The sequence below is a fragment of the Sphaeramia orbicularis genome, chromosome 9 (genome assembly GCF_902148855.1).
Source record: "Sphaeramia orbicularis chromosome 9, fSphaOr1.1, whole genome shotgun sequence".
Classification (NCBI taxonomy): domain Eukaryota; kingdom Metazoa; phylum Chordata; class Actinopteri; order Kurtiformes; family Apogonidae; genus Sphaeramia; species Sphaeramia orbicularis.
The window spans coordinates 2033736-2044372 of record NC_043965.1 but is presented as its reverse complement, the minus strand read 5'-3'; positions in this window follow the sequence as shown (position 1 = coordinate 2044372).

The window sequence follows — 10637 nt, the reverse complement described above, 5'->3', positions numbered from 1 at the left end:
TTTCAAATCGGATTTTCCTTTTTTTGTGTGTGTTTTTTTGTCCTTTTATGTTTTTTTTTTTTATAGTAGGTGAAAGTGAAAAAATAATAGACAGATGATATAGATGAAGTTGTGCTGAAAAACAGATCCCAAACATGGGTATAGTAAACATTTGTTTATATAGTATATAAAGGCCAAATCAAAAGGACTGAAAAATGGACAAAATAGGCTCAGACCACTAAGGGTTAATATTTGAATGTTTCTGCAACAGAAGGTACATTGTGCCAATTATTTTATTTATTTATTTATTTTTTACAGACAACTTGGTTAAATTATTTCAGTGTGTGTTTCAGTACTTTTTGAACATTTTGAGCACAATTTCAACAATACCATGATAATAATGATAACCGTGATAATTTTGGTCACAATAACCGTGATATGAAATTTTCATATCGTTACGTCCCTATGTAACATAACGAAATTTTTTCTTAGAGGCAGTTTTTGGTTAGATAGAAATAAAAAAGAGAAAATATAAAAAACACTAGAATATGTACATCAATAGAAAAACACAAAAGAATTAGTGTATCAGACTGTGTACAATCATTGCATGTTTTATTCCATTTTCATCAACATTAAAAAACTCTCCACGAGTACATTTATGAAATATTTGTACTAATTTGAAGTAAATGCATCAGACTTTTAACAGAATAGTTTTTGCTGAGATACAGAACAGATGTCAAATAAAATATGTTTGATAAAATGTCTTATTGATCTCAGTGTAAAAAAAGTGTAGAAATAGTTTCACATTTCATATTTAATCTTTTTTCATGAACAGCTGTGTTTTATGATCATCTTTATGAGACTGTGACGACTCACTGATGTGTTTTTAATGGTTCTCAGACCCACACTTTCTATATTGAGTTAAATCAGCGGCCGATTAAACCGACTTGTGGATAAAAACCCGGATCAGCCTCGTCATTTTTCTCCCTTTGTGAACAAATCCTATGGAAAGACGGCGGCAAACGGCCTCATCTGTGTGTGTTTAAAGCTGATTTATCTGACGCTGTGGCCTGAAAATGATTATAAACACATCGCAGAGCCGTCGGTTCATCCGGACGACACGTTTTCTCTGTAGGAAACAGAAGGGAACCAAACAATCTGAAGACGAATGTCGCCTTTTGTTGTTTTCCAGTTCAGTAACACTCCCCAAAAATGCACTTCTGTCTGCTCCCACCAAGATTTAACCCTTTAAGGACTCCCATTACAGCAGGACCACACTTAACTTAACTTAACTTAACTTAACTTAACTTAACTTAACTTAACTTAACTTAACTTAACTTAACTTAACCCATGAAGATTTAACCCTTTAAGGACTCCCATTACAGCAGGACCACACTTAACTTAACTTAACTTAACTTAACTTAACCCATGAAGATTTAACCCTTTAAGGACTCCCATTACAGCAGGCCCACATTTAGTTATGTTATTTTTACCAATTTTTTAACTTAACTCAACTCAGCTTAACTCATCTTAACTCAACTAGTGCGTTGACCCGTGTGGCTCCACAGGTCCTAGATGTGGTCATTTTCCTGCTGTTGTGTATTCATGCATGCTGTACCGCATTTGTCCAGCAGTCACCGCCAAACAGTTCTGGCCATAGCAACGTGATTGTAAGGAAAATGACTAATATCTCCCAAAATATTGGTCCTATCAACTTGCCATTTTTACTAGTCTGTTCATTGACCAAAAATACATAAGTATGACAAACTACAGCAGTCAGCTGTGTACGGGTTTAGTGTGAATGCCCAGACACACACACACACACACACTCACACACACACACACACACACTCACACACACACATACACACACACACACACACACAGGCCACTTGCCTTTTATATTATAGATAATTGCCTAAAACAGTCTGTTATAGTAAAAAAAAAAGACTTGCGTTTTTATCATATTTATTATGAAAACAATTGTAAATGTTCATAATGAAACTTTATCAGATTAAAGAAATGAACTTTCAACTCTTTTACATGTGTTCAAACATTTTAGTTTGTCTAGATCATTCTGTTTTTATATTCCAGCTTCTTATTTTTAGTTATTTCTAGTCATTTTTATCCTGTAAAACATCCTCCTTTACATATATGCTGTATATAAATATACATGTATTTATTTAATTATTCTGTCTTCACTAGTGTTTGTGAACTAGCTGTACAGATGCTAACTGTTCTTCAAAGAAAAACACCCAGGAAGCTTCTTGCTGTTTTGGATATTTACTCGATGACTGTAAAACTGTACATACAAAAACAAAATGTATGTTACGATCATGTATATTTTCATTTTTTATGAGCAAAAAAACATGTGTAGAACATTAAAACACAATCTATTAGTGCTTTTTATGTGTAATTCATACACAACATTCTCTTATATTGAGGTACAGTTCCAAAATACAAAAAACAAACAAACAAACAAAAAACGACAGTTAATGATAGCAATTAGCACGATGCTAAAATATATGGAAAATCCCATAGGTATGCTAACGCTACTAGCATCTTCCGTTAATGCACAAAAATAAAAGTATTAAGCAACACAAGGAGCCTCAGCTGACTAAGTACAGTGATTTAACAATTTAATATAAAACAATACTTACAAACAGATGTTTCTTTAGGGCCAAAAACAGGTAACTGGTCTGGAACTGTGCCCAAACTGACCAGACTCCTGTAGCAGTATAAAAACTACGGCAGCTCTGAACAGACAAAACACATGAACCCAAACGGAATTATCTGTGTCCACCAGGGGGCAGCACATTAATACTTATAGCTAAAATCCAACTATCAATGAACTATAAAAACAGCAAAAATACAGATAAAAACAGTGGGAAAAAAACAGGAAACAGCACAAAAACATGGGAAAACACACTAGTAGAACCCTCCAACAACAGCACTATCACTGTCTTATTTTATTCTAGGAAATGTTATTGTACTTTTAGATCAGTGGCGGCTGCTCGTCTTTCAGACAGGGGAAGCTCATTGTCAGCTTACGTAAAAAAATGTCAAGTTATTTAAACATAAATTCGTACCTCCGTTCCTTTTTAAGAAAATGGTCAGTGACCTTATCATACCAAGTAAACAAGAAAACGCTGAAATTATGTTAAATTGAAACAAGGAAGTCCAATGTGTGTGTTTTATTTACAGTGCAAGAAATGAACAAGTGCTTTGGTAGTGGTTTCTGTGATTTCACAGCAGAATGTGTGTCGGTATTAAACTGAACTGTGTCAGTGAAGGAGCAGATCTGAAAACAGCTGTCAATCAAACAGGATTCAGCCTTTGGACTGATCCTCCAATCAGCACGTGGAAGCTCAGCGTCCAGCCCGGCCGAGCTCCACCCACAGCTCCATTCACCCCCAGAGACGCCAAGTGTCCGGGGGCGGGACAACACCGTAGCATTTATCCAATTAGCGTCCAGTTTAGAGTCAGTTTCCAGCAGTTCCACTCAGTCCCATTGAAGTGCATGGACGCTGAGCGTCTACGACAAATGCACTGAGCAGAGATGGAGGAGAAAACAGACACGGGAATGGAGGAGAAGTGAACAACATCCAGTCCACTGATCTGGGATCAAACTGATTCTGAACCAACTGGTCTGAGAGATGAACATGTTCCAACACATTTGGAGTCAATGAAATGAAAACAACTGAACAGATTTGAGCATTTAATTTTAGGGGAAGCTGAGCTTCCTTTGCAGTCTGTGAGAAATCACCTGTTTTAGATGTAAACCCTGTTTATGTATTTGACTGGAACCGTTCAGCCTGAGCAAACTATCCTATATCTGTCGTTGTCTAACTGTTTTCTTCAGTTTATTACTACTTCGTAATCTATATGATGTTTTATTATGTTGGTCATTTGTCCAGAACAACAGACTGAAATTAGCTTCTTTGCTAAATCTGGTGCATGCATCTTGTTTTTGGCAAATAATGCCAATACACACTGTCCTGTAACTAAATTGATAAATATAAATATTATATACAATTATTTCCAAGAATTCATCGCTAAAACGCTGCTAAGACTAGTCAAAATCTACCATCTCTCTCTCACCGACTGCACTCTGCTGCTCCAAGCTCCGCCCACCCCCCTCAAGCCAATGCAGACCTCTACCCTAATGTGTTCCAGATCAGGGCTGGTCAACCTTTGGCTCTGGACCCTCATGCGTCTCTTCCTCCTCCTTGTAGTGGCTCCTCCCTTTACTGCGGTCAAACCAGCCACTAGCATTTTTCTTGTGCGCTATTCATTAAACAGTTACAGTAGATGAGCTGCATGGAGCGAACGTGCCTTCAACAAAAGTCAGGGCTGATTTCTGCTCTACGTTAAAGACGCAGACGGACAGAGGGTTCCGTCTGTCCTTTGTATTTTATTCACGTAATTCTGTCCGTTTTCTGGGAACAGTACAACTGGGAACTGTGGAGGCAGTGTTGAGTTTGGAAGAGAATCATTTCCATAAAGAGCGATACTTTTCACAGAGCGACTGTATGAGTATGAGTACTGTGGGTAATCCTACAACAGATTCCCTTCCAAGCTCCAAAAGTGTGTTTTCATCTGAAATAGGCTTTAAGACTAAATTCAATGACGAATAAAATTATTTTTTCTAATAAGTACCTCATAAATTTGGTATATTTGGTATTAGTACTTCATATACTATTAGCACAAATACTATGAACTACTTTTACTGTGTACTTTTGGAGTAATCTTACTCAAAAATTCCTTCCAAGCTCCAAAAGTCTGAAATAAGCTTTAAGACTGAATTCGATGACGAATGAAATAATTTTTTCCAATAAGTACCTCATGAATTTGGATTTTTTGGTATTAGTACTTCATATACTGTTAGCACAAATACTATGAACTACTTTTACTGTGTACTTTTGGAGTAAACATACTCAAAAATCCCTTCCAAGCTCCAATAGTGTTTTTTCATCTGAAATAAGCTTTAAGACTAAATTCAATGATGAATAAAATTATTTTTTCCAATTAGTACCTCGTGAATTTGGTATTTTTGGTATTAGTACTTCATATACTATTAGCACAAATACTATGAACTACTGTTACTGTGTACTTTTAGAGTAATCATACTCCAGAATCCATTCCACAGTGCACTTCTGTTTGTTGTATTCAGTGGTTCTAACAGATAAAATGTAAAAAAAGATTAAAAGTTTATAAGCTCTGTTATTTTTTGCAGCTCCAGACTGTTTTTTGGGGGAAGAGGGGGTGAAATGGCTCTGACTGGTACTAAAGGTTGCAGACCCCTGGTCTAGACCAATAGAAAGAACCCACACTCACATAAAAGATGACGTATTTTGTCAATATTGTAAACGTTTCAGTAGTTATAGTGTTTTAAATGACGGTGGCGTCGGAGACAAAACCGTCCTTGAAGCTTTAACTCAACCGTGCGATAGTTCCTGTTTCTGCGAAAGGATCCTGAAACTGATCGGAGTTCAGATCACGCTCTATATACTTTTACTGTGTGGAGGAGGGGAGCGGGTCTATCATCTGTGGTTCTACAAGCCCTTAAAGCTGGACGTTAAGCTGCTGCGCTCTGGTCATTGTCATCATCTGAGCTCCACAAAACAAGCTGCTTCATGTTCCAACAGATGGGCCGATACCTTTGACTCCTCAGGACTTTTTTTTTTTTTTTTTTACAAGAAGTGGCAGCGTTCCAGCTCATGACAGCAGCTCCCAATTAGACCAGAAATATCAGCATCGGAGTCGCTGCCAAGTCTAATAAATATACAGGAATCTGCGGCGGTGACACTGGGAAAAGGCCGAGCTGTGGTTTTAAAGAGCACCAGGATTTTAACGACGATAAGACGACCGAACTTTATTTAAAACCGGAGCGTTTAGAACCTGGGAAAAGCAATAAACAGCTTTGGGATGTGGTGACATGAGCTGTGAAGGAAGTCTGAGCAGCCGATGAAAACCAGGGAATGAACGGAGAACATACAGGTTCTATGTCGTATTAATGTTCCAGCTCTGACCAGGAGGGGTCAGTCTGGTACTAGAACACACTTAGAAAATGTACTACGAACCAAAACCACCAACGCATCAGCTGATAGTTTACATTATAGCTTTGTTCACTTAGCTCTGTTAGCTTAGCTCTGGTTTTAGACTGAAAAACCACAAAACACCTCCTATAAGAGGTTACTATATTTATCGGAAGACATTTCTTAATGTGTTTCTATGTCGTAGTAATGTTCCAACTCTGACCAGTAGGGGTCAGTCTGGTACCAGAACACACTTAGAACCAAAACCACCAACGATTCAACTGGAAAATAATAGTGTCACATAAGGCGATCGGTAATTATTTTGACCCAGAAGTAAGTACCACCTGTGTAAATACCAGGTGTGTGCACATTATGTTTGTTTTTTTTTTTTTTTCGCATTAAAAATATGGTTTGTTTACATTACAAACATAGCATTTAAAGAGTTAAAACATATGAAAATGATTGAGTATTTGGTATTTTTGTTTACAGCTCAAGTCAATGAAATACTAAGAAAGAAAAAAATGTAAAAAAAAAAGAAAAAATTAAATCAAACTGTATGAAATGTTTTGTTCGTTTTAACATTGCTACTGCTTTGTGCTTTTGGTGGTTAGAAGGACCTCTATGGGCTGGATGAAGATGATTTCTTCTGTGTTTTAATGTGTGATTTCCACATGTGCATTCTATTCTATTTAACAGATAAACAAGTGAATGTGAGTGTCTGAAAGTGGGCGGAGTCAGCTCTAATCCTGGTTTTATGTCTGGTCGTCCAGGTGAATCTGGGCCTGGTTTCCACCTGGTCCTGACGCTGCAGATGTTGGATGAGTCTGAATGAAAGCCTGGTTCCGTCTGACGGCTGGAAACAAACACCTTCATCCATGTTTTGGTGAAAAAGCAAAAACCATAAAAAGAAGGAACAATAAACCTCGGAAACAGCGTGACTTTGAGGTGAGATAATCCTGATGTTTGGTCCAAACACGGCCTCGGCTTCACCCTCCATGAGTGTGTTTTTATGGAGGAGGATCAGGTATTATGACATGAAATAAAGTCATAACCTTCATAAGTCGTTAAAGAGTTAAACTGTAATTATTCAACTGCAGCTGCGTTTGGGGGAGCTGGGAATTCTCACAACTCTCATCATATTAAGCTTTTATCTCCAAATATTCTGTTTTTCTGGTACAATATTGTCATTTTTTTTCCAGAAATGTTTCAACTTTAGTCTTGTAAATATTTGACTTTCCTGGAAATGTTATAAGGAAAATACTATATTATATATGTTTTTTTTGTTTGTTTGTTTTTTAAATATTATAATTTTCCTGACAAATTCTTAATTATATCACTTTAAATCATAAAGTTGTTCATTTGTGAGAAAAAAAATAATATTAATGAGACAAAATCTTTTTTTTAAGTTAATTTTTTAAAATTTTTTATTTTTTAAGTATTTTTTGTAAACTATGACTTTATTCTCGTAATATGAAGACTTTAATAATATAAAAGTACGACAGTATTTTCATTAAATTATGAGTTTTTTTAAAACTACAAATTTTTTAAGCTCATAATATTATGGCTTTATGCTCAAAATATTACGACTTTATTCTTATAAAATTACAGGTTTTGTCTCGATCTTTTACAACTTTATTCTCGTACAATATTGTGATTTTTTTCAGAAATGTTCCAGCTTTAGTCTTTAAATACTTGACTTTTCTGGAAATATTAAATGTAAATTATTATATTATATATGGTTTTCTTTGAATATTACAAACTTTTTCTTGAAATACTATACATTTCTCCACAAATTCTTAATTATATCACTTTAAATCATAAAGTTGTTCATTTTTGAGAAAAAATAATAATAATGAGACCAAAAAAAAAAAAAATTAAGTTAATTTTTAAAAACTTTTACTTTTATTTTTTTCAGGGTACTTTGTAAACTATGACTTTATTCTCATAATATGACGACTTTAATAACATAAAAGTACGACAGTATTTCCATTCAGGTTTTATCTCAGTGTTTTACGACTTTATTCTCGCAGTGACGTGTTTTTATTTTTCGTATGTGGCCCTAAAACACCTTCGCAGATATTACGGGGTCATTCTGTGGGAGGTAAACTTGGACGTTAGGAGGTCCAGTCCCTGGTTCTGGTTCTGGTCCTTGGACTGACCCCTGATCCATCTGGTCCTGGTGGTTTTTCTTTCCTGTTTTTATCAGTAAATGAATGTAAATGTAATAATATATGTAATATGTAATATGAATGTAAATGAATGTAACACATATGATAAAATGTAACACATATGATAAAAAACCTAAACGTACTGAATTCACCAGCGTTTCAAAGCGAATTCAAAGCTGATCCTAAACCTGGGATTTAAGGCCTTAAATCCTGGATCAGGGTCAGCGGTCCAGTTCATCCCAGAGGTGTCGGATGGGGTCAAAGGTCACAGAGTTTTTCCTCCAAAGTGTTTTAATAGGACACAAAGTCGCTGTTCACGGAGGAGTCGACATGTGGTCGCCAGGACGACAGATCGGGCGCCATGTTTGGGCATCGGTGGAAACCAACGGCGACGGTACGGAAAGAAACGCGTTTCTACAGTTTCTACATCGTCGTGTTCTGTCGTAATTATCTGTACGTTTGAGTAACGAAGCCGCGATACGACGTCCTCACACAGATACGAGAAAATGAAAGTTCAACCCGAGGCAGAATACGCAGCCTCGCACTTCCTGTTACGAAAAGATGTGAATATAAACTAAGATAAAGTAAGATATAAAATACAATAAAAGAAAGAAATCTGTACAAAATATTAGATTTTAGAGAATTATCTACAGAGACCTTCAACCAGTTCAACTCTATGTGGGATCAGAAGGAAACACTTTCAAGATTCAAGAAAATAAAAACCTTGGATGAAGTTGAAGAAAAAAAAAAAACGATAATATTTTTATATTAAACAGAGTTTGAAATTAAAATGAATGAGTATTCTCCAAATGTATAGTCAGCAATTTATGAGAAATAAAGAATTTAAAGTTAAAGACATTTTTTAAACTCCTCAAAGTCGTTAATTCATGACAAAAAACCCAGATTTTTTTGGTTTCAAGACATAAACAAAAACAAGCCAAGAAAAAAGACTTGTGATATGAAAAAAATGGGTAAAAGTACAAAGAAATACCCTCACAAATTAAGATTTAGGATAAAAACCTTAGATAAAGTTGTAAATAAAAAAAAAAACTAAAAAAAAACATTATTATTATTATTATTATTATTATTATTATTATTATTATTATTATTTAATTTTTTGTGATTAGTTTTTTTTAATTTTGGGAATTTTTCCTGACCTTCACATGAAACATCTGTAGCCAAGAAATTCTGGACAAACAAACAAACAAACAAACAAACAAACAAACAAACATATAAACAGACAAACAAACAAACAAACAAACAAACAGATAAACAATCAGACAAACAGACAGACAGAAAAAGTGAAGTTTTTTTTTTTTTTTTTTTTTTTTCCAGACCTTTTCATGAAATGTCTGCAGCCAAGAAATTCTGGACAAACAAACAAACAGACAAAGAAACAGACAAAGTTAAGTGTTTTTTTTTAATTGAAAATATTTATATATTTATGAGTGATATTGTTTGGGCTTTAATAATAAAGTCACAAATCTCCTTCCCCTAAAATGACCCAAATACAGTTTGTTAATTTTACTCTTTATTTTTTTCTAAACAGTAAAAACAGTCAATCAATATGTAAATGAAGTTATTCATAGATTATAAACATTTTACGAGTCATTAATAAACAGAAATAACAGTTTTCAGCTCAATATGTGATTTTTTTTTTTATTTGCTCTGAAATGATGGATGAAAAGTCAATGTACAAATAAATATTTAAATCAGTCTTTGAGTTTTTCATATTGATCTGGACTGATTGATCAACTATCAGGTCTTTTTTTGTACAAACTGTCGTATCAGTTTTTAAACCTGAACCTTCAGAAAAGTGGGAATGAAAACCTTTAGCGTCAGTATTTTGTTTGTGTTTGTGTTAAAATGAAGCTTAAATCTGTGTGGAAACCAAACTCTGACACAGTTTTAATGTGAAATTCGTTGGTTTTATCGTGTGGATTTTGACAACAGGTCGTTTGTTGGATTTAAGGCTGAATATTTGGAATAAAAGCGTTCATAAATAAACTGTGGGTCCAGTCTGGCAGCGCTGGTGGTCTGACGCTGCAGGAACCGTCCGCTCATAAAAACAGCTCACCGCTTCCATCCCTGTCCATCATCCTCCACGTGTCCCTGAACGCAACACTGAGCCATTGTGTCGGCGGCTGCGGCGTAAATCAACCGTCGACACCAGAGCAGACTGGACGTGCAGCCGCTAAACGCTCTCAGATGATGTGGAAGCCAAACCTGAACCGTGGGACAGATGTTTAGTGTCAGTAGATCCATATCTGACACAAATAAAGTCAAATCAGTGACTTCCTGTCATTACGTTCCGTCCTGTTTGAGCCTCTGACGCCATTGACAAAAACACAACACTGGTACCGTTAGTGTCCAAAACTGTTCCCCACTGTAAAACGTGCCATAAAAAGTTCACCAATTAATTTAATGAAAGGCTCAAATCTTCTATCTGCTT